Below are 25,690 nucleotides of genomic sequence, written 5' to 3'. Positions count from 1 at the left end.
TTACATTTGGAACTATTTTCAGTTATTTTATAGAACAACATGTGTGTTCACATGTTGGCAACACCCAAGACAGGGCTAAGTTACTGCTTCTAGTCACTCACATCGTTTTGGGCTAATAAGTCTGCAACTTTCATTACAGTATTTTCTATGAATTTTTTATGGCAAGTCAAATCAGAGGATTGCTGTCTTGAACCTGAATTGCTGCTGGGTTTGAGACAGAGCATCAATTTATGTGCAACATGTTAATTTGCATGATTCAGTGATTCTCTTCCAATACTCCAATAGTAGGAAGCATTTTCCTCCTGAGGCTTTTTTTTTTTTAATCTCAGGATAATATATACTCTCTCCTTAACCATCTAACAGATGCAAAATGTAGTTAAGAGATGACTGATGCTATGATGTTTAAATATTTCATACTTGCAAATTGCTACTACAAAATTTTCAGTTAGCATTACAAACAGATTATGCTCATTTTTTATCTGCTTTTTGGTACTTCTTGGAGTTCACCTTGAATATCATTTATCTTTCCTCTGTAGTGATTCCATGTTGTTGGATCAGGATTTGTGTCCCCAATTTTATAAAAAAAAATGGAGATTTGGCAAAGCCCAATTAAATATTACGTTATTCCCTTTCATCTTTAATGAATGGCATAACAGTTCCTTGTTTTTATTGATGATTAACCCAATGTACACTTCAGTGCAAAAGCATCATGCTTTCACCTTTCACTTTGAATCTTTGGATGGGTTTCCGATCAACTTTTGGCTTTCATGAAAGGCTTACACTCCTTGAACAGCACGTTTGATTAAACAATTAATCTAAAACTGTATCAAGTCAGGTGAGCAGCTTCTGTTCGGCTGGAAGGCCTGTATCAGTGTCCTAGAACTAGTCCACTCTTCCAAATCTCCCAGGGCTTTGTACTGCTGCTGAAACTTTAATTCTGCGGTTACTTCGTCTGTCTTCTCACACCCCCTTATTTTCAGACACTGAATCTTATCCATTAATTTTTTAAAAAATATAATGCATTCATTTGCTTCCATTCTTAGTGACAGCCTTATTTCTCTACCATCATCTTTTGCCTGAGCTACAGCAACAGCTTTTTAACTTCTAGAAGCTTCTTCAACAATATGAATATATTAAAATATAAATCTACATGCAGATTTATTATCTCCCAGTCAACTTCAGTTGATTCCTATTGCAAGGCTTAAGGTACCAAACAGGTTTCTTCCTGGCCTTATCTCTTCAGCTCTATCTATTGCTCCTGCTTCCACCTTTCTCCACTCTTCATCTTTATTGGCCTATTTTCAGTTCTTTAAATGTCATGTTTGCACACCTTCAAACCTTTCCCTGTTCCTTCTGTGTGGTAAACTTCAATTCCATCTTTCAAATTATAGTCTAAACATTACTTCCTCCAAAAAGGACCCCTTGATATTTCTTTTATACTAGTTAAGGTTTTCTTGTAATAAGCCACCATAATACCCTATATATCATTATGTTTTTCTTCTGCTTATGTGTGAGTTATTTTCTCCCGTTTCTGTCTTTGCTGATGGTGTATAAATTCCATTAGGCATAGCTTAATTCTGTCTTGCTCACTTGTATTATAATATAATCCACAATGTAATTTCATAGTAAATATTGTTTAAATAAGGGACTGAATGATTGAAAGATACCTTTATTACTACTTTTAAAGACAGGGTATTTCTTGAGAGAAGTCAATTTATCCCTTTTATGTATCTTCTAGGTTTTCTGACACTGTCTCTAAATTAAAGAACTTAATAATTAAAAAATCTATACCTTAACCCCATACACTAATTATGATTAAAATGAATATTGGCAGATAAATCATATTATATAAGTTGGTTATTGTATTTGTTGAGAGATGTTCCTATTTCAGTTTGCTTGTTAAACTCTGCATTTTTTAATGTATTAAAATTAAGTTAGTGTTTTATAAGGAAAATATTTTATTTAATGGTCGGTTTTTATATGTTTCTAGTCAGTGACAAGTTTTTGTTATATGTCTACTTTACTGAATTCTGTGATTGTCTTTACAAAGAAGCAACAAAATATATTTTTAAATTGAAATATTGACTACAGCTGTGTAACTATTAGGCAAATCTTTTTTATGACTTATTAGTATGATTCTAGCCAGTAGGCAGTATTCCAAAGCATAACACTTCAGTAATCTTCATTGGAAAAAAAAGTAATTTGTGTATTTTTTAGAACTTAATTTAGCAAGAACTAAGTGAAGGGTTTGACAGATGAGATGCTTGCCCTCCCAATGTGTTCAAAAGAATGCTGAAACTGGAAAAGCTTAATATGTCATTAGCTTGATAATTCCTCTTAGAACTCAACACTATTAGTCATTAGAAGGAGGTTTTGTAATATGTCAGGGGCTTATAATTTGTTCTATTCTAAAATAGCATTTGTGACAGGAAAATGATTTCAGTTTATGTATTTTAATCTATGTAAATTTTTTAACCATACAATGACAGAAATTGTTCTGGTCTTCTCAAAAAATAAAATTTACATAATTAGACTAGTTTATAATTTCTTAAATGGAATTAATTTGCATGACTGTTTTATTATTATAAAACAAAATTCTAACAGAGTGAATAGGTGATATTATAACTCCTTTATAACAATTTATAGTTCCTGGTTTTATGCACTAATATTATATCAAGGGTATATATGTTACATGTGCAATGTCTTAAAATGTTTGAATGAAGTATTTAAAGATGACTTTTAGCAGTATTTACTTAAAGTTCATTTGCTTCATTTTCACAGTCCCAAATTACTTTGCAAATAGCCAAGATTCCTTACTATAGATTAATATGATCTGGAGAGTTTTCTTCATATAGTCCATTGGAGTTTCTGATAGAAAAAGGAGTAAATCTTAGGAAATTGTGTATTTTGAAGACAAAAGTAAAGGGCACATTGTAGGGACTTTCTAAAAAAAGATTATAGCATAGAGGCTACTAAGGTTTGTATATCTCATGGTCAATTAGCACAATCTCAGATACAACCTATTTTATCAAAGTAATAAAGCAATTTTATCTCAGAAGACTACAGGACTGCATATAATCTGTCTGTGAAATACAACCCAGATACTGAAAAGTTTAATAATATTAATAATTGCTGGAAGTTGACTTTTTGAAGAATCCCATGATAATTTATAGAGAGGGCAATGGCACCCCACTCCAGTACTCTTGCCAGGAAAATCCCATGGACGGAGGAGCCTGGTAGGCTGCAGTCCATGGGGTTGCGAAGAGTTGGACACAACTGAGCAACTTCCCTTTCACCTTTCATTTTCATGCATTGGAGAAGGAAATGGCAACCCACTCCAGTGTTGTTGTCTGGAGAATCTCAGGGACAGGGGAGCCTGGTGGGCTGCTGTCTATGTGGTCACACAGAGTTGGACACGACTGAAGCGACTTAGCAGCAGCAGCAACATGATAATTTAAAGAATATGACACTTATTCTTCCGACCTAGCAAATTTCAAAGTATGTTTAGATGAAATGTTAATATCTGTTTAAATCCTTTGTCAATGTAGAACAAATTACAAAAAAGGTGTTTGCAATTGGAGAAGAAAGAATAGAAGAATGTAGAACATGCCCTTGGAAGAGAAGAAAGAAGTGAACAGGGATGAATTAAAGTGGCAGTTGTTTCCAGTTTTCTGATTGCCATCCATCACAAGACTAAAAAGCTTAAGATTATGAAGACCTGAATGTATATGCTAACCGAGTGCTGAAAATGAGAGTTACAGTAAGAATAAAAGGAAATATTATCTACATTAGGTTCAGTTGCTTGTTGCCCAAGAATCCATTACCGAGAGACAAGTGCTGGGTAAAAGAAAAGACAGCTTTGTTGAGGAAGCTGACAATCCTGGGGTGAAGGTGGACTCATGTCCCAAAGAGCAACTTCCAGCTCCCCAGGTTTTTCTGGGAGACTTTCCTGGTGGCTCAGACGGTAAAGCGTCTGCCTACCATACAGGAGACCCGGGTTCTGTCCCTGGGTTGGGAAGATCCTCTGGAGAAGGAAATGGCACCCCACTCCAGTACTCTTGCCTGGAAAATCCCATGGATGGAGGAGTGTGGTGGGTTACGCAAAGAGTCAGACACGACTGAGCGACTTCACTTCATTTTATGTAGGAAAAAGAAGAAAGGGCTTTTATTTTCAGAGATGATTGCCTTGGTCACATGATTCCAAGTGGCCATCAAGTCTCTCTTGCAACTGGAACATTATCTAAGTCAGAAATCTCTGGCTAACTAGTTCTGAAAAAAAGCAAGAAACAAGGGACAAAGACAAACTGAAGCAGATAGAACTAATCTTCAGTCTCGACAGGCATCATCAGCTTTTTTCATTCGCACCAAGCTAAGCTAAGTAAATGGTGGTCTAGAGTAGAAGTCTAGGCTTCCCAGGTGACTCAGTGGTAAAGAATCTGCCTGTCAAGCAGGAGACGTGGGTTTTGACCCCGGGTCGGGAAGATCCCCTGGAGAAGAAAATGGCAACCCACTCTAGTTTTTTGCTTGGAAAATCCCATGAACAGAGGAGCCTGGCGGGCTACAGTCCATGGAGTCACAAAGAGACAGACATAGCTAAGTGACTAAATAACAACAGGGTAGATGTCAGGTATGGTAAGCCCTGAGTCACAGCCCTATCATAAGTCAGAAGTAGGGTTGAAATGATGTAGGGAGCTGAGAGTCTCTAGTTACATCTCATGGCCTGTTATAAAAATACCTTTATTATTGAAAATCTCCTCAAGGTAACATGAAATGAGTGCAACCATTCTCAGCTAAAAGTAGATCTCATGGTTTACAAAATAATATAACCAAAGCAAGATGCCCCAGTGCTCTGTCTTAGAAAACAAGTTCCTAATCCTGGAATCTTTTACCTATCCCGTGACTAAATAATAATATTGAGTTTGAAAAAGAAAGGAAATATATAATCATCTAGAATAAAGTAAAAAATGTACTTTAAAAATGTTATTGAATTTATATTTCCAGTGATTTTTTTTCAATATTTATTTTTATTAAGTATTTTTTTCACTTTTAAATGAAGTTCTTTCTGCGTAGCTTTCCTCTTCTTGTCCTTTCCTTCTTTCTAGCCCTCTCTTCCTCTTTTTCCCCTCCTTTCTTCTGTTCTCCCATTGAGAGTTTTTTTTGGGATGATGAAAATGTTCGGCATAAATGTAATTAGATAGTGATGGTGCATAACTTTGTAAATATTCTAAAACCCACTGAATTGTGTATTTTCAATGAGTGAACTGTATGGTATGTAAATTATATATCAAATAAAGGCCAACCAGAGGTTAACTGAGATGACTGGACTGGAGTAAGTAAAGTACACAGATACTAGGTCTTTTCTCAGATTGATTACAGCAAATCATGAGGCTAGACTTTTAGTTTCAGGACTCAATTGGTAGCCCTTTTTGGTCTTAACAATCTCGTGCTGTTTAGTCTTGTGATGGAAGAGCTGGACTGACAATCAGAGAACTGGCATCCGTCTCAGTGCTAATTCACCTGTATCCATCTGTGGACTTTGTGTCCTACCTCCTGGGAAGAGAGACTGTCAGAAGTAATTCAGAGACAGGATTGAATGAATACAGGCCACAAGATGCAAGCCCTTGAACTTACAGTATTCACTTGAAAAGTGAATAAAAAGCACCCAAACATATAAGACGTTTACTGCATTTCATCAGATATAGTTGGATAAATATACTTGAACATTTATGTTTAAAGTCTGGTAGAATATATTCATTCTCAGATAGATGCCAACTCATAATGGTGAAGATTAAGTTTTTGAAAAAAGATATTTTAATTTCTGTTTTTGAAAAAGTTTTAGATGCTAAGAAAATACTTTTTGTCTACACTAGGAAATTTTTCAAAATACTTAACAGTTAATCTGAGGCAGTGAGAATCCTGCCAATTTGAATAGAAGTGACATTATACAAATAAAAGGTTGTTGTGTTTCTATTGTCTGTAAACAGTGTCAATTTGGCTGTTTTTGTTGCCTCATCTTACTCCTTACAACAGGAAATTCCTTTTCCTATTCTCTGTTATGGCAAAATGTGGCTGCTTTTTAATGACTCTGAGTGCTTCTCAGGAAACGGCTGGAAGCTTTTAAAGCATGTATAACAAAAACTACTGTAATGATGTAAAGTAATTAGCCTCCAACTAATAAAAATTTAAAAAAATAAAAAATAAAAAAAAAAAAAAAAAAAAAAAAAAAATAAAGCATGTCTCCTTGGATTATAAAGGATTGTTGCTTTGTTGCCTTTGTTCAAACTAGTGCTATTTGCTAGAATTACCCAATGGTTTCTTTACACTTACTTCCTTACATTCTGTGCCAGAAATTGCTTACACACTCTAAATTATGCAAATAGCTCAGGTGATCCATGTTAGGAAGGAAGATCCATTTTTAACAGTTTTTCACAATGGAAACTATAGTATAATTTATTCCAATCAGTTAAAAAATAGCAAAAAATACATTACTATAGACTGTCTAGAGAATTTGTTCATATTTATTCAACTGTGCTATTTTATTCATTTATTTATTTTATTTATATATTTTATTCATATATAAATTTATTCACTGGAAAAATTAGTTTCTCTTCACTTTACAAAGTTGTTCTTTTGTAAAACATGAGTCCAATCTTAGTGAAAGTTTAGCTTAATGGGAGTTTGATGCCATGGGAAAAATTCTTTAAAATAATTCAGAGGACCTTTGTTGATTATCTGGTCTCACCCTCTCATTGACAAAGAGCAGATTTGTTCTTTTAAGGTGGAGCTTTTATTTCCCCTATTTAACATTTTTGAATCAGTCACAGTCATTAATACATTCGGTAGTCCTACCCCCATAGGGCTGTGCAAACTATGAAATTTTAAATATGTGTCTAAACTAAAAATTGACATTTAACATGGAATATTTGTGTGTGTTTGTGTGCATGTGTGTGTGTGTTTTGTTTACAGAAAGATGTAGGTGATAATACAGTGATAAAATGTTAATATGCCATTTTTTTTTCTTTTAGAACATTATTACTAAAATTTCAGATTAAAAATATGAAGGGTTATCATCACCAGCTCTTTGTTGTGGTTACTTCCATCCACCCATTTAGTCATTCATCAGTTGATTATTTTTGTCATTTTGTCACATATGTGTCAGGTTTGGGATTAAAACCATAAGGAAGGAATAGCTTTTGCATTTGAGAATCTTTTTTAATTTCATTTGAGAATCTATTTATTTCACTATAATAGAGTGAAAGCATGTATAAATTAATAATTTCAAATACTGTGACAGAATATATGAAGGCTTATAGGGAGAGTAATTATTTGTTTGGGAGTGGAGCACTCCAATGCAAGAGGAAAAGCTTTATAGGAAGAGGGGCAGGTAGAGCTGAAGAATGAAAATTTGAAGGTCTCTGAGCAGAGAATGGAAAATCACATCTTTATTTTTGGAAATATAACTCTAACTGCTTTTTTCCTTACACATAGAAGAGCACTTCAAATAGAGCTAAGTAGCTATTCTTTGTTTTTAATCAAAGATAAAGTGTTAAACCTCTTTCTTCATGTTTTCTTAATTTTTAAAATATTTCTCATGTTGTTGAGGCAGTCCAAACATGGGTTAGGAAAGAATTTCCAGACATAAAGCATTTCAGAAGGGAGTAAGTTTGTTAAGAACAAAGAGCAGAGATAAAGTGGGTACTGCAAGCTCAGCAGGCTGACCTCCTGACAGGCCAAGGAGAGTCAACAGATTTCGTGCGTTAATAGCCAATTTGTATAGTCTGAAGACAAAGAAAATTCTTGCTAAAAGGTTGGCATTGGGTGATTGGCTGGGGTGCTAAAGGGTATTTATTGGGGTGGGCATCTTTGCCTAATTGGGAGTCAGGAAGCTTGTTAGTGGTGATCAGGGGCCTTTGGCAACAGTTACAAAGGGGCTCAGTAGGTTTCAGAGGTGACCTTGATTCTGGGCTCCACTTCTGTGGCCTTGGTGCAAAGCCTCGCACCTGAGGTCTTGGGGGCAGGACTCAATATGTGTGTCAAAAAATTCAAAATTAAAAAAAAAAATTCATTCACAATAGTACATAAACACTGAATAACCACTGGACATACTGATATTTTATTGACTTTTTCGCTTCTCTTTAGCTTTACTTTTTTATGCATCATATGTTCAGTTCAGTTCAGTTCAGTTCAGTTCAGTCGCTCAGTCGTGTCTGACTCTTTTCAACCCCATGAATCGCAGCAGGCCAGGCCTCTCTGTTCATCACCAACTCCCGGAGCTTACTCAAACTCATGTCCATCGAATCGGGGATGCAATCCAGCCATCTCATTCTCTGTCATCCCCTTCTCCTCCTGCCCCCAATCCCTTACTGCATCAAGGTCTTTTCCAATGAGTCAGTTCTTCACATCAGGTGGCCAAAGTACTGGAGTTTCAGCTTCAACATCAGTCCTTCCAATGAATACTCAGGACTGATCTCCTTTAGGATGGACTGGTTGGATCTCCTTGCAGTCCAAGGGTCTCTCAAGAGGCTTCTCCAACACCACAGTTCAAAAGCATCAATTCTTCAGTGCTCAGCTTTCTTCACAGACCAACTCTCACATCCATACTTGACCACTGGAAAAACCATAGCCTTGACCAGATGGACCTTTGTTGGCAAAGTAATGTCTCTGCTTTTTAATATGCTCTCTAGGTTGGTCATAACTTTTCTTCCAAGGAGTAAGCGTCTTTTAATTTCATGGCTGCAGTCATGATCTGCAGTGATTTTGGAGACCAGAAAAATAAAGTCTGACACTGTTTCCACTGTCTCCCCATCTATTTGCCATGAAGTGGTGGGACCAGATGCCATGATCTTAGTTTTCTGAATGTTAAGCTTTAAGTCAGCTTTTTCACTCTCCTCTTTCACTTTCATCAAGAGGCTTTTTAGTTCCTCTTCACTTTCTGCCATAAGGATGGTGTCATCTGCATATCTGAGGTTATTGATATTTCTCCCAGCAATCTTGATTCCAGCTTGTGCTTCTCCCAGCCCAGCACTTCTCATGATGTACTCTGCATATAAGTTAAATAAGCAGGGTGACAATATACAGCCTTGACGTACTCCTTTTCCTATTTGGAACCAGTCTGTTGTTCCATGTCGAGTTCTAACATATGTTAATACCCTTTAAATACTGTATTTATTCCTTTCAAAATTCTCCAAATTCCTTTTAATATTTTAGTCTAGAATTCATCAGATTTCATTTAAAGTGCTAATTAGTGATAGTTCAACTAGGAATTAGTTCTTATCAATGCCCTTTAAAAACAATAAATTTGTGTATATGAATTGGTTAATTTCTAAGAATAAATTCAGTTGTCAGGTTTGTACATATACATATGTATGTGTATGTGTACATGTATACATAGGTGTTACACATACACCATACACACATATAATTTACATATGATATATATATGTGTGTTCACAACTTAATTCCTGAAACTGAATGACAGGCCATTCCTTCAACCTTTCCTACACTTAAATAGCCTTGTCAGTCTGATGTTGTATTTGTTATTTGCAAACATGAAATTTAAAAATATAAACTTATTTTAGACTTGCTTTTCACTTTGTATTTGAAACTCTGATGCATTTTCTAATTTAATTAGATGTATGTACATCTATTTAAAGTAAATAAACATTCAAATTAAATAGGTAATTTTAATAACATATTATTAATTGGTTTTGAACTCAGGCAGGAATTTTGATTAACAAAAAAATCCCTGCACCTATTTAAAAAGAAATTTTCTCAACTGTTACTGAAAATACCTTTTTCCTTCCTAAGCCTTTTCCAGGACACACAGGCTACAGGATGTAATAAGACTCTCTTTCTTACTGTGACTACAGGAAAGCGGAGAGTTTCTCTGTGCCTGTGCTAATTAGAGGCACTGACCCTATAGAGGCACTATTTATTTCTCTGCTGCTTCAGTTTCCAGACCCCTGGACTCCTCAAACATCTCTCTGACCTCCTTTCTGAGAACTACGGCTTAGAAGATGAGCTGCTCAGAAATCAGGTAGAGATTCAGGTTAATCTTTAGTACCATGTAGTCTGCTTTTCAAAAGTCAACCACGGATGGCGTCTTCTCCTTAGCTGTTTCCAGTTTATTCATTGCTTCTGAGGATGAAAAAGTCATGTTCTACCAGCTGAGGGTGAGTGTTTGAGAAACTCAATTTGCTTATAATTGATCCCTGCTTTTCTGTAGCACTATACTCAAAGAGCACAGTAAAGTATTGATGTTATGCATCCCATTTTAAAGATGAGGAAATATCTTTATTCCTTTAAAACTGTTGAGTATGTCTGTAGAAACAATTTATTCCCATGTAATAGCCCTATGAAAAGAAATTAAATTCTAGAAAATATGGGACTTACCCTTGGCCATACAAATAATGATAGTGAGAATTAGAACTTGTTTTCCTTATGTAGTATTCTTTGTGCTGCACAATGTTGCTTACACACATAAGGCTCTTTCATTAGTTTTAAGTAAAGCAATATAGTTTTACAGAGATTCCATGACTGTGATCTGACTGCATTTTAATAGTACTATACACTTGTAGAGCATACTCTGTTAAAAATTCCTGACAAAGGATTAAATTTTAAAAATATGAAAAACAAAATTTCTGTGCTAACTAGTATTTTTTAACTCCGTATAATTTTAGTAACTCAAGAGTCAGTTAAAGGTATTTTATGAAATATTTAACATATCAAAATCATTTTCAAAACCATTAACACAAATATAAATGTTCATGGTTAGTTAGCATTTTAAGATAGATAAAGTTGAGCTGAAAATAGCACTTTTAAAATTTCTGTTTATTTTCAGACTTCCATCATGTTTCTATTTTTAAAAGTATATATGTTTCTGTGTGTATATATATGCATATATGGGTATATACCCACACCATATGTATATGTATATATACATATGTGTATGTATATGTATGTGTGTGCACTTGAGTTTCAGTCCTAAAAATAAACCTTCTTAAAAGTCAAGTGTATCCTTGCCTCATTTCAGGATATTTTGGTATTTCATTTACTATAGATATTAAAAGATAATTGTGTCTTAAATGTGCAACTGTTAGAGGAATTGTTCTTTACCTTATGATAGAAATCTGTCTGTTATATTCATTTGTCGCATGTAAAGCTGAGTAGCTGAGAGTGTTATTTGAACTGATGACAAAGAGGACTACAGACTACTAACACATGAAACATACCAATTAAAAAATTGCAACTCTTTTAATCTGAAAATTTTTACAAATTTTTATATGTGTGTAAATTTTGTAGTATAGAGAATACTTTATCAAAATTACTAGTTGAATCCACTATAGTAGTTATAAATTGTTTTAAATTTTTATTAAGAATAATTTCAGACATGTGCAGAGTTCACAGTGGTGTAATGAACCCTCGTGTATCCCTCACCCACCTTCAGCAATTTCCGTGCGTGGACATTCTGTTCATCTACATGCTCTTTCCTTACCCCTCTCCTAATACTATTTTGATGCAAATTCCAGCATTCTTTAATTTCATCTGTGAGTATCTGTGTGTGAATATCTAAAAGTAAAATTATTTTAAAGTGTAATTACTATGTCATTAGGACATGAAAATAATTGTAGTAATTCTTTAACAGCATCAATTGCTAACCATGTTTAAAATTCCCAACTGCCTCATAAACATCATAGTGTTTTCAATTTGCTTGTTTTAAATATAACTTATATTCCTTAACAAGTCCATAACTTACATTTTTCATGTCTTTATAATCAATTTTCTCTTTTATCTTTTTAATCAATTTTCTCTTTTATCTTTCTCTCTTTCTACCCTCCATGTAACAAATAAATGTAGAAGAAAGCATTCCTTTTTGCTAGAGAGTTCTCACTCTCTGGATTTTAATGATGGCAACCCTGTGGAGTAGTTTAACATATTCCTCAGTTCTCTGAATTTTCTGTACAGATGTTAGTTAGTTGGATATAGAGGTTTGATCAGAATCAGGTTTGATTTTCTTTCAGCAAATCTGTTTCCTGGTGTAGAGTTCTTTGTAGAGTTCTTTCATAAGTGTAATTTTTGCTCTTTTTTGTTGTTTGATGTTAAGGAGCCACTGATACTCAATGGCTCCACTAGTTTATTAGGGATTGAAATGTACGTTCGCATTCTGTCATTACTTTTACACTTAACTAGCAGGATACTTCTAAAGAAAATCCTCTTCTAGGTTAACCAATGAAATAGTTTACATGGGGAAGTCGAGATAAATGGTTGGTTCTTTTCCTTTATTTGCTGGCTCTTGAAATGATGAATTTGTTTTCTAGCTCTTTTCAGTGTTGAGGGATGAGTTATTATCCTTCCTTATTCTTATTAGCTCAGGAATTTAGACATATTTGACATTTTTCCATGCATTTCAGTTATTATTCTAATTGATGATGACTTTTCCATTGGGGCCTTCAAACCTTATACTTAGACTCTGTACAGTTCTCGTCTCAGACATTGACTCAGCCATTTGTTCAAGGAACTTTGGTTCTTTAGTGAGAAGCACTATTTTTAAGACCAAAACTTGGGTGCCAGAGTACTGTTCATTACTTCCGGAGTTGGCTATTTCTAACCTTTCAACATTCCTTTCTTTTGAAAGATAAAAATATGTCTAGAGTTTACACTGATTGTTCCAATTTGATATCAGGACTGTGGAGTTTTAGTTAGCTATTTCTGTTTCACATATGTATCTTCTTTCACCTACATTCACTTTTCACTTACAACTCTCAGTACCAATGAAGATAATAGAGTATAACATTGTTTATTGTTTCTGCTTTATTGACTATGCCAAAGCCTTTGACTGTGTGAATCCCAATAAACTGTGGAAAATTCTGAAAGAGATGGGAATACCACCTGACCTGCCTCTTGAGAAATCTGTATGCAGGTCAGGAAGTAACCATTAGAACTGGACATGGAACAACAGACTGGTTCCAAATAGGAAAAGGAGTACGTCAAGGCTGTATATTGTCACCCTGCTTATTTAAATTATATGCAGAGTACATTATGAGAAATGCTGGGCTGGATGAAGCACACGCTGGAATCAAGACTGCAGGGAGATATATCAATAACCTCAGCTATGCAAATAACACCACCCTTATGGCAGAAAGTGAAGAAGAACTAAAGAGCCTCTTGATGAAGGTGAAAGAGGAGAGTGAAAAAGTTGGCTTAAAGCTCAACATTCAGAAAACTAAGATCATGGCATCTGGTCCCATCACTTCATGGCAAATAGATGGGGAAACAGTGGAAACAATGCAGAGTTTATTTTTCTGGGCTCCAAAATCACTGCACATGGTGACTGCAGCTATGAAATTAAAAGACGCTTACTCCTTGGAAGGAAAGTTATGACCAACCTAGATAGCATATTAAAAGGCAGAGACATTACTTTGCCAACAAACATCAGTCTAGTCAAAGCTATGGTTTTTCCAGTGGTCATGTATGGATGGGAGAGTTGGACAAAGAAAGATGAGCACTAAAAAATTGATGCTTTTGAACTGTGGTGTTGGAGAAGACTCTTGAGAGTCCCTTGGACTGCAAGGAGATCCAACCAGTCCATCCTAAAGGAGATCAGTCCTGGGTGTTCATTGGAAGGACTGATGCTGAAGCTGAAACTCCAGTACTTTGGCCACCTGATGCGAAGAGCTGACTCATTTGAAAACACCCTGATGCTGGGAGAGACTGGGGTCAGGAGGAGAAGGGGATGACAGAGGATGAGATGGTTGGATGGCATCACTGAGTCAATGGACATGAGTTTGAGTAAACTCTGGGAGTTGGTGATGGACAGAGAGGCCTGGTGTGCTGCAGTCCTTGGGGTCACAAAGAGTCGGACACGACTGAGTGACTGAACTGAACTGAACTGATTGTTGTCCAACTTTATATACAAGAGACTCAGAATCACAATGCCAGGATTGTCTCACCTATACCATCACTGAAGTTAATTTGTTTTGCTTGCACTTCCTTTTGTTCCTTATGACCTATCACCTTAGAGATATTGGGTCAAATTGTTCCGTTTCAGAGTCACAAGAAATAGCTCTTGTTTATGTGATTATACTACCATCAAGATACATATTTATGATCATATTTTTCCTTTTATTTTTATTCTAAGGAATTACCATTTTAAAATTGGGCTTTAAAATTTAGTAAAAATTTACCTCTTTTCAAAGTTTAATCAATTAAACAATGTATACTTAAAGTAGACAGGGCTCATTCTTTGTCCTTTGCAGCTTCCCTTCACTATAGGTAATCAGTGGGGCCAGGAATTATGATACAGTCTTTCTTTTCTCAATAAGGAGTTTCTGTTGTATAGAAGTGTTTTAAGAATAGTATGAAGAACTCCATATAATCTTTGCCTGGCAAAGATTTCCTAGCTTTTCATTCATTGAAATTTTACTGCATTAAGCATATATATTTATTTTCTTTCTCTTTCCCCCTCTTTCTCTTCTCTCTCTCTCTCTCTATATATATATATATATATGTATATATATATATATGTATTCATACATCCATTGTATGGAGCATAATAACACACACACAAATACAGTATTTTTTTCACAACTGTTTGAGATGAAGTAGCAGACATGCTCTCACTTTACCCTGTATTACTTAAGCGACTTTTTCCTAAAAACAAGGACATTCTTCTTTACAACCACAGTATAGCCATCAAAATCACAAAATTAATATTGAATTCCATCATCACAGGAACACAAGAGATTAAAATAAAAAGAAGTCTACCCACTCCAGTATACTTATCTGGAGAACTCATGGACAGAGGAACCGGGCAGGCTACAGTCCATGGCGTCACAAAGAGTTAAACATGACGGAGGGACTAACATTTTCACTTTCATGTCATAGCATGTTCTAATACTTTAGTCCTTTAAATGATTAGATAATATTCCATTGTATGTGTATACCACATTTTTATTTAGCCATTCATCCATCAATGAGTATTTTGGTTGTTTCCACCTTTTGATTATTGTAGATAGTGCCGCTATAAGCATTTGCCATCAAGTATTTGGGAGCTTGTTTTCAGTTCTTAGGGGTCAGCTCCTGGGCCGTGGGGTAACTCTGTGTTTACCTTTGGAGGAACAGCCAAGCTGTTCCGTAGTGATTGCATCATTTTATGATCTCTCCAGGGATTTCACGCTCACGGACGCTTGCTGCTGTCTATTTTTTAAGGTTATTATAGTGACTCTAGTGAGTGTGAAATGGTATCTCATTATGGTTTCAATTTGCATTTCACTAATGATTAAAGATGTTGAACATCTTTTGGTGTAGCACTTGTTGGCCATTGGTATATCTTTGGAGAAATGTCTATTCAAGTCCTTTGACCATTTTTAATTGGGTTGTCTTTTTGTTGTATGAGTTGTAAATGTAAATTTGCCTTTTGTAATTGTTTCTCTTCTTAATTTGCCTGACTGAAGGTAATACTTCAGGAAGAACTGATTGGAATGTTTCCTTAGTTCTCACAGCAATTCGTCTTTACCTTCGTATTTCAAAGATATTTGCTCTATCCAAAATCATTAGTTCCCATTTTCTTTTCTTCAGTTGTCTTTTGCTATTAGCATTGTTGCTAAAACTTTGATTTCAGTTTGACATTTTTCTTCTTTATGAGTGCCTTGGAGTTTTTGCCTACATTCTCAAAGATTTTTTTTTTTTAACTTTAAATTTTACTGGAATTTGACTAGAATATGTCTTGTTGGTCATGTTGGTGACTTTGCCCAAGTATGCAATGTAATATTCATGTGACATATATTAAATTTTTTTTTCATTTAATAAAGTTTAATTTTTTTTTAATTTAATTTTATTTTTTTTTGATTGTGTACGTGTAGTTTTATTCATAATAAAGATGTTCACAGTAACTTTATTCATAATAGCAGAACACAAGAAATGCCACCAATGTCCATCAATAAGAGATAAATAAGTTGTGATATATCTGTACTATTCTATACATAGTGGAATATTACATCAGTTCAGTTCAGTCGCTCAGTCATGTCTGACTCTTCATGACCCCATGGACTGCAGCACACTAGGCCTCCCTGTCCATCACCAACTCCCAGAGCTTACTCAAACTCATGTCCATCACGTTGGTGATGTCATCCAACCATTTCATCCTCTGTCATTCCCTTCTCCTCCTGCCTTCAGTCTTTCCCATCATCAGGGTCTTTTCCAGTGAATCAGTTCTTTGTATCAGGTGGCTGAAGTATTGGAGTTTCAGCTTCAGCATCAGTCCTTCCAATGAACATTCAGAACTTTTTTCCTTTAGGATGGACTGGTTGGATCTCCTTGCAGTCCAAGGGACTCTCAAGAGTCTTCTCCAACACCACAGTTCAAAAGCATCAATTCTTCGGCACTCTTTAGTACCTATTCTGTCCCATTTTCTGGCTGTCTCCTTTGAGGACTCATTATATGTTGGATTATTTTTTCTGCATTCAATTTTTGAGACTTCCTCTCAAATCCTTTGTATCTCTTTCTTCATTTCTTTTTTTCTAACTTAAATAATTCTTCCAATTTTTACCTTTAGTTCTTTATAGCACTATAAATAGTGTGTTTGAATTCTTCTGGTTTAGTTTTCCTTTCCAATATTACTTATCTCATTTATTTCCGAATTTTCTGAGATTTGTCACTTAATTTTTGAGTTTTTTGATGTTTGCTCTGTCATTTTTCATGCCTTCTATAATTTTTTAAGTTATTTTGAAGTTTATTATTAGAGGCTTAATTCGATCTGTTGCTAAATCTTTTGGCTCGCTTTCATTGCTTATAATATTATTCCCTTCTCATTTTTCTTATATATCTTATTACAGTCCTATGAGATTCTAATATAATCTTTTTGTATTTTAATTTTTTTGGCATGAGAATAGGTTTGCTGAAACAAAGGTAGTGGCTTTCAGTATCTTTTCTAGCTTCACAATACTAAAATTTTCTGTTCTGTGGTATAACCTCATACTTTCAATTCTGGCCTTGTCTTCTCTGTTAAGTTTTTATAGACTTTTTCTTCAGTCACTATTATTCCAGTTTATCTCAGTTTGTTTCTCTTTCCAGAAGTTATCAGTAATGGGAAGCTTTAATGTGTAGCTTTTGGAAATTCATGGCACTTAGATTGCTCTGACCATTTTGAACCTTCACCCAAATCTCTTGCCCACTCCAGTGAGTTGGCAGGGAAAATGCCCTCTCAGTTATACCAGCTCCCACTGAGAACCTCTTGGCTATTCTGGTGTGTCAAAAGACCTTCTATTTCCTTTATTTTCTCCATCACAGGTGCTGATACTACTGGTGTCTCTGGCTGTCAGTTGTTTACCCTCATTTAGTTGAATTATGAGATTCTAGGAGGCAGCACATGTATTCGTTTTCTATATCTTGTAACAGATGTCATGCCGTCTAAAACTCTTCCTTGATTATAGCTATCATCATTTATTTCCTCACAGTTTTTGTGTGTTGAAAGTTCCATAGACTCTCTAGCTGGGTTCTCTGCATAGGGTATCATAAGACTGATACTAAGATGTTGGCTGGACTGCTTTCTCATCAGTAGACTCAACTAGAAAAGAATCAGCTTCCAAGACTCCATGGGTTTTTGTCAGAATTCATTTTCTCTCAGCTGTACATTTCATGGCAAAGCCGGTTAAAAAGAGTCTATGTCTGTTCTTAAGATACCTGATTTGGGGGGAAGGCTGCTCTCTCTTCATGAAAGTTCACAGCAGGCTGTTTGCTTCTTCTACCAGGAGAGTCTCTCTCTTCAGATAGAGCCCAGTGCATCTTTTTAAGGGCTCTCATTTGATTAAGTTAGGTCTACCCAAGATAATTTCTTTTTTTTTTTATTAACTTATAAAGTCAACTGGAGACCTTCATTGTATCTTCGTTGTATCTCCACTTTTACTCCAATCACCTAATGTCATCCCAAGAATGACACCCCATTATTCTCTCAGATCCTACCCACATTCAATGGGAAATATTTAAATGGTATGTACACTAGCAGGCAAGAATCTTGAAGTTATCTTAAAGTTCTGTCCATCACATTTGTCACCTAATTTTGTTGTAGACTTTGTTTCTGGATATTTAATTTTGCTCTACTGATTGTGCTTTGTTTCTTTTTTAATGGAGGACTTCACATCCTATCCATCATCATCACCTTTTCCACAAATTCTGTAGTTAAATTTTTATGCTAACAAAATTAAATGTGAAATAATATAATAACAAAAGACACCATAGTATCATAGGTATGATCTTCCTGCTTTATCAAAGTGTAAGTCCCTAGGCCATCATCATTTTGTTTTGGAATTACCCTCATCATAAATTTAGATTCTTTTCTCCCAAGCACCCATCATAAAAACAGTTTCATGCCTCTTTTTGTAGTATACATTTTATTGTCTTTTTTCTTTGACCAGTGGTTTCCAAAGTGGAATACATGAATTTCTATAGGGAATTGGAGGAAAAAAAAAAAAGAAATGTTAAAAGTTTTAATCAAAATCAATTTTTATCTCATACTTTATGCCTTGTGTGTTTAAGTATATTTCATGATATCCTAATATTGAGAAAGTAGTACATAAATTTAATTTTTAGGTTAAATATAGTATATTATATATGTACATATATTAATTTGCACATGTGTTGGGGCATATGCTCAAGCATTCTCTACAAATAGTCTTCATAAAGAAAACATTTTGAAGAATACTTTCTTTGATCAGAAAGTACTTCAAGAAGAGCTATGTACTTCTATCTCTAGCTGTATATCCTTGTGAAGTGTGGAAGTCTTAGTCGCTCAGTCGTGTCCAACTCTTTGTGATCCCATGGACTGTAACCTGCCAGGCTCCTCTGTCCATGGGATTCTCAAGGCAAGAACACTGGAGTGGGTAGCCATTCCCTTCTCCAGGGGATCTTTCCAACCAAAGGACTGAACCCAGGTATCCTGCATTGCAGGCAGATTCTTTTTTTTTTTTTTTTATTAGTTGGAGGCTAATTACTTTACATCATTACAGTAGTTTTTGTTATACATTGAAATGAATTAGCCATGGATTTACATGTATTCCCCATCCCAGTCCCCCCTCCCACCTCCCTCTCCACCCGATCCCTCTGGGTCTTCCCAGTGAACCAGGCCCGAGCACTTGTCTCATGTACCCAATCTGAGCTGGTTATCTGTTTCACCCTAGATAATATACATGTTTCAATGCTGTTCTTTTGAAACATCCCACCCTCGCCTTCTCCCAGAGTCCACAAGTCTGTTCTATACATCTGAGTCTCTTTTTCTGTTTTGCATATAGGGTTATCGTTATCATCTTTCTAAAGTCCATATATATGTGTTAGTATACTGTAATGGTCTTTATCTTTCTGGCTTACTTCGCTCTATATAATGGGCTCCAGTTTCATCCATCTCATTAGAACTGATTCAAATGAATTCTTTTTAATGGCTGAGTAATATTCCATGGTGTATATGTACCACAGCTTCCTCATCCATTCGTCTGCTGATGGGCATCTGGGTTGCTTCCATGTCCTGGCTATTATAAACAGTGCTGCGATGAACATTGGGGTGCACGTGTCTCTTTCAGATCTGGTTTCCTTGGTGTGTATGCCCAGAAGTGGGATTGCTGGGTCATATGGCAGTTCTATTTCCAGCTTTTTAAGAAATCTCCACACTGTTTTCCATAGTGGCTGAGCTTTTGCACAACAAAGGACACTATAAGCAAGGTGAAAAGACAGCCCTCAGATTGGGAGAAAATAATAGCAAACGAAGCAACAAAGGGTTAATCTCAAAAATATACAAGCAACTCCTCCAGCTCAACTCCAGAAAAATAAATGACCCAATCAAAAAATGGGCCAAAGAACTCAACAGACATTTCTCCAAGGAAGACATACAGATGGCTAACAAACACATGAAAAGATGCTCAACATCACTCATTATCCTTACTCCGAGCCAGGGAAGCCCAGTATGAGGTATGAGAAGGGCAGATAGGTCTGTGGACAGAGCTAAGCCAGGACTGCTACCCCACATCCAGAAACTCTTCTAAAATATCTTTTTTAAAATATTTGTTTTTATTTATTTATTTGGCTGCATTGGGTCTTAGTTGTGGCATGTGGGATCTTTGGTTGCACTTTGTGAACTCTTAGTTACAGCATGTGGGATTTAGTTCCCAAACCAGTGGTCGAACCCAGGCCCCCTGCATTGGGAACATGGAACCTTAGCCACTGGACCGCCGGGAACACCCCCAAATCTCAGTGACCCCATGGACTGTAGCTCACAAGGCTCCTCTAACCATGGAATTCTCCAGACAGGAATACTGGAGTGGGTTGCCATTCCCTTCTCCAGGGGATCTTCCCAACCCAGGGATCGAACATGGGTCTCCTGCACTCCAGGTGGATTCTTTATTATCTGAGCCACCAGGGAAGCCTGAGCTCTTGGCATATAGGTAAGAAAATAAAATTTGGCTGTTCTGCAATAAAAATAATAAGTGATTACTTACCTGGACCGCAGCATTATTCATCATAGACTTACCTTCTTTTATAAAATTTACCATAGCAGTTCTGCTTGAATGACATTTCTAATATATATTTGTTTTTAGTATATGAAAACCACCACTGAATGAAATTTTTCATATTATTTTTCATTAGGGAGATGCTGAGGGACAGAAAAGCCTAGTGTATTGTAGTCCATAGAGTTGCAAAGAGTCAGACACACCTGGATAACTGAACAATATTAGTATCTGTTAACTGATAGGACAAATACAAAGCAATGTTTCAGAATCTTTTCTAGAAATGTAGGGAGTATGCTTTTTAGGCTACATTTTGTACCCAAAGAAAGAAGAGCATTAAGGGCTAAATTTACTGATTCTTTTTGAAACTGTTCTTCAGGGCTCTTTAAAATTCAGAGCCCACATGATCTAATTGGCAGTTGCACATATCAAGTTGAAGTTAGAATTGATTATACTTTGGTATCATCTGTTTGTTCTATTTAGAGGTGAAATAGCATTTCTTTTTTCACTTTGGCTTCAATATTTGCTTGGCAAATAAAGTTCTTGGAGTTGTAAGTTACATCAGCATAAAAGACAAAGAAGAATTAAAAAACAATTAACTCTTAAAAAGGATGTTTAGCAGTTCTGAGATCAAAGGTTATCTGCTAGTATCTTGAATCTTATTATCCAGAAACAGATAATAATTCTCCAGATGCACTCAGCATGGTGCCTGCACATTACTTGTGAAGCAAACATACTTTCTGTTAAGAAATATTTTTTGTTGTGTTTTTTGCCCCAGTGAGTGAAGGATTTAAAATAAAACGCCAATTTATATGGGTATTTTTGAAGATTTTTAAAATTTTATAACCATTATGTTTAATCCACCTTAAATAAGAGTGTTTTATTATTTCAAGAAAATAAAATTATTTTAACTAAAACAGGTTTGGAAATTGATGTTGGAAGCTAAGACATGTATTAAGAATTTGTTCTGTCAATTGATAAGTGTAAAAAAGTAGGAATCAAAATCTCAACAATTTAAACATTGAATAATATAGAAGGATTTTTTAGGTTACATATAAATTAGACCTTATTAACACAAATATAGCGAAATCTGCCAGATAGTCCAATCAATTGCATAAGCTTTGTTACTTTAACATTGACTTGAATATTTTTAAATATTACAATGATTGTACCTTATAGTACTTCATAACGCAAGTCAAACCAACATGAAGAATAAGCATCTTGCATATTTAAGATGTCACACTCACTGGTTTTGTGGTTAGAAAAAAGAAAAGTGGGACATGAGCTGCACTGCCACCTAGCCTCTTTCTTTGTTCTAATTGGAGCTAGCCTCAGGCATGAAGAAAAGAACAGATACAGGGCATTTGCTTCAAGGTTATTTTTTAAGAGTTTTCCCAAATTAGTAGTAATGTTAGTACAGGACTGTAAAATGTAATTGCTTAGAAAATGTCAAAAGAGAAACTTTGACTCACAATTTATCCCCAAATTTGCTCCTCGCTTGTTTTTTCCCTTCAAGATCACTGATAATCTCACTTTCTCTCAAATCTACTATACCCAACAGTCCATCTGTTAGTAAGAATTTATGGCTCTATCCTCAAAATACATGCACGATTTCACCAATTTTTATTTCTGTGTGCCTGACTCCTTACAACAGGCTCTTTTCTCTGTCATTTCTCGAAGCCCCTACTTGGCCTCCCTACTTCCACTCTTGTACCACGTTCCCTCACCTCAACAGTCTAGTTTCCATTTATTGTCAGCATGATAACTTTTAAATAAAAAGTCAAGTCTTTTCAGTTATTTTGCTAAAGCTTTCCAGTGCCTTCCTATTATACTTAGAACAGAACCCATGCTACTTACCATGTTTACGAAGCACTGCAGCGTCTGGCCTGCTGACCTCTGTCTTTACCACTTTCCTTCCTACCTGCAACCTCTGCATACTGGCTTCCTTGCTATTTTTCAAATTGCCAGCTTTGATTTTTCCTCTTGCTTTTGTCAGAAATTTCCTTGATTTACTACCTCGCTTCACTTACATTTCTACTCAAAGTCATTTTATCTTCCTTTTCTAAACCTGCAATCTAAAGTTGTGCCGCATCATATTAATTTCTAACCTTTTGCCTTATTTTTAATAGTACTTTTGAGTGCCTAAAATTCTATATTTTATTACTGCCCCCTGCCCAAAAGTCATCTCTTTTGTTGTTGGAAGAGGGTGTTTGCCGTGACCAGTGCATTCTCTTGGCAAAACTTCCCTGCTTCATTCTATACTCCAAGGCCAAACTTGCCTGTTACTCCAGGTATATCTTGATTTCCTACTTTTTCATTCCAGTCCCCTATGATGAAAAGGACATCCTTTTTTGATCTTAGTTCTAGAAGGTCTTGTAGGTCTTCATAGAACCATTCAACTTCAGTTTCTTTGGTATTAGTTGTTACGGAATAAACTTTTAGATTATTGTGATATTGAATAGTTTGCCTTGGAGATGAACTGAGATTGTTCTGTTGCTTTTGAGATTGCATCCAGTACTGCATTTCAGAATCTGTTGTTGACTATGAGGGCTGCTCCATTTCTTCTAAGGGATTCTTGCCCACAGTAGTAGATACAATGTCATCTGAATAAAATTTGCCCATTGCCATCCATTTTAGTTCACTGATTCCTAAAATGTCGATGTTCACTCTTGCCACCTCCTGTTTGACCACTTCCAATTTACCTTGATTCATGGACCTAACATTCCAGGTTCCTATGCAATATTCTTATTTACAGTGTCAGACTTTACTTCTCCACCAGACACATACACAACTGGGTGTTGTTTCACTTGGGCTCAGCCTTTTCATTCCATCTGGAGCTATTCCTCCGCCCTTTTTCAGTAGCATATTGAGCATGTACCAACCTGGGGTTTTCATTCTGTCTGCCCTCTGATGGATAAGGATTCATCTCACACACTAGCAAAGTAATGCTCAAAATTCTCCAAGCAAGGCTTCAACACTAGATGAACTAAGAACCTCCAGATGTTCAAGCTGGATTTAGAAAAGGCAGAGGAACCAGAGATCAAATTGCTAACATCCATGGGATCATAGAGAAAGCAAGAGAGTTCTAGAAAAACATCTACTTCTGCTTTATTGACTATGCCAAAGCCTCTGACTGTGTGAATCACAACAAACTGTAGAAAATTCTGAAAGAAATGGGAATACTAGTCCACCTTACCTGCCTCCTGAGAAATCTGTATGCAGGTCAGGAAGCAACAGTTAGAACTGGACATGGAACAACAGCCTTGTTCCCAATTAACGGAGTACATCAAGGTTGTATATTGTCACCATGCTTATTTAACTTAGAAGGTGAGTACATCATGTGAAATGCCAGGCTGGATGAAGCAGAAGCTGGAATCAAGATTGCTGGGAGAAATAGAAATAACCTCAGGTATGCAGATGACACCACCCTTATGGCAGAAAGCAAAGAAGAACTAAAGAGCCTCTTGATCAAAGTGAAAGAGGAGAATGAAAAAGCTGGCTTAAAACTCAGTGGTCAAAAAAATAAGAACATGGCATCCAGTCCCATCACTTCATGGCAAATAGATGGGGAAACAATGGAAACAGTGATAAACTTGATTTTCTTGGGCTCCAAAATCACTGCAGGTTGTGTTTGTAACCATGAAATTAAAAGACACTTGCTTCTTGGAAGAAAAGCTATGATCAACCTAGACAGCATATTAAAAAGCAGAGATGTTACTTTGCTGACAAAGATCCATATAGTCAAAGCTATGGCTTTTCCAGTAATCATGTATGGATGTGAGAGTTGGACTATAAAGAAAGCTGAACACCAAAGAATTGATGTTTTTGAACAGTGATGCTGGAGAAGATTCTCGAGAGTCGCTTGGACTGCAAGGAGTTCAAACCAGTCAATCCTAAAGGAAATCAGCTCTGAATATTCCTTGGAAGAACTGATGCTGAACCTGATGCTCCAGTAATTTGGCTACCTGATTCAAAGAGCTGAATCATTGGAAAAAACCCTGATGCTGGGAAAGATTTAAGGCAGGAGAAGGGGACAATAGAAGATGAGATGGTTGGATGGCATCACCGACTCAATGGACATGAGTTTGAGCAAACTCTGCGAGATGGTAAAGCTCAGGCAAGCCTGGCGTGCTGCAGTTGATGGGATTGCAAAGAGTTGGATATGACTGAATGAACGAACAACAACCTGCCCGAGAATATCAGGAGAGCAGGTAGTTTGTCTTCTTCAACTAATCTTCCCAGCATTCAGATTCATGCCTGGAAATTGAGAAGATGCTCAGTAAATATTTGTGAAAAGGAAGAAGAAAAAAAAATGAAGGACAGCTGGGAAAGAGGGAGGAGGAAGAAAGAAGGGGCGATTTCTTTAAGGCCTATTTTCACTGTCCTTTTAAAAGGAAAAAACTGTTTCTTCTACTCAAAACACATCTGACAAATGATGTGTGAGTTTTTCCATACCAATCTATTCTCCAGTTCTTGGTGGACACAACCTGGATGTCCTCCAATTGAACTAAATTCTATCAGTGTCTACATGTTTTTATCACAGAGCTCACAGGCTAATGGGGCAGTCCCACAAGACTTCCCCAGCTTCAGAAGCCGATCACATGTCCCAGATTGTTATAAATTGGGAGATTTCCACAAACCCTCTTCAGGTTCAACAATTTGCTCATAGAACCGATGAGACCAGTCTACTTACTATTATCGGTTTATTACAACTGCTATTTTAAGGGACACAAGTGAGTAGTCAGATGAAGAGATGCGCGTGATGAGGTCCACACGGTCCTACACACAGGAACTTCTGTCTCTGGAGTTTGGGATGTGCCACGCTCCAGGCTCATGGATGCATTTTGCCCACCAACCCATAAGCTCTTCAAACCCCTTTGATTAGGGTTTTTTTCTGAGATTCTGCTATGTAGGCATGGTTGATTAGATCTTTGACCACTAGCATTGAACTCAATCTGTAGCCTTCGTCCCTTTCCTCCCAGAGGTGGCGGTAGGGCTGAAAGTTTCAACCCTTTAATATAATCCTCTGACAAGGAGCCCCATCCTCCTAGAGTCACCTTATTGACATAAACTTTAATTTGGTAGAGAGGAGCTTATTACAAATAACAAAAGGCACTCCTTGCAACCCTAGCATTCAGGAAATACCAAAGACTTCAGGAGCTCTGCCCAGTTACAGAATGAAAACTAAATATACATCATTT

General features: G+C 36.2%; 1 protein-coding gene across 4 annotated transcripts in view; it reads left to right on the top strand.

Annotated features, from left to right (window-relative positions):
* GULP1 (GULP PTB domain containing engulfment adaptor 1) overlaps positions 1–25,690 on the top strand; it is a 313,204-nt gene that overhangs the window by 128,045 nt on the left and 159,469 nt on the right. Inside the window, exon 1 of one of the 4 annotated variants that reach the window (XM_070475890.1) lies at positions 10,060–10,172. The exons of the other annotated variants lie outside the window; for them this stretch is intronic. The gene's annotated coding sequence lies outside the window, so the exon portion shown is untranslated. Of the gene's footprint in view, positions 1–10,059; positions 10,173–25,690 lie in introns of those variants that run through there. 4 annotated transcript variants of the gene reach the window in all.

This window comes from Odocoileus virginianus, chromosome 13 (assembly GCF_023699985.2).
Source record: "Odocoileus virginianus isolate 20LAN1187 ecotype Illinois chromosome 13, Ovbor_1.2, whole genome shotgun sequence".
Taxonomy (NCBI): domain Eukaryota; kingdom Metazoa; phylum Chordata; class Mammalia; order Artiodactyla; family Cervidae; genus Odocoileus; species Odocoileus virginianus.
Note: the sequence above shows the minus strand (reverse complement) of the source record. Positions and strands in the feature narration are given on the sequence as shown.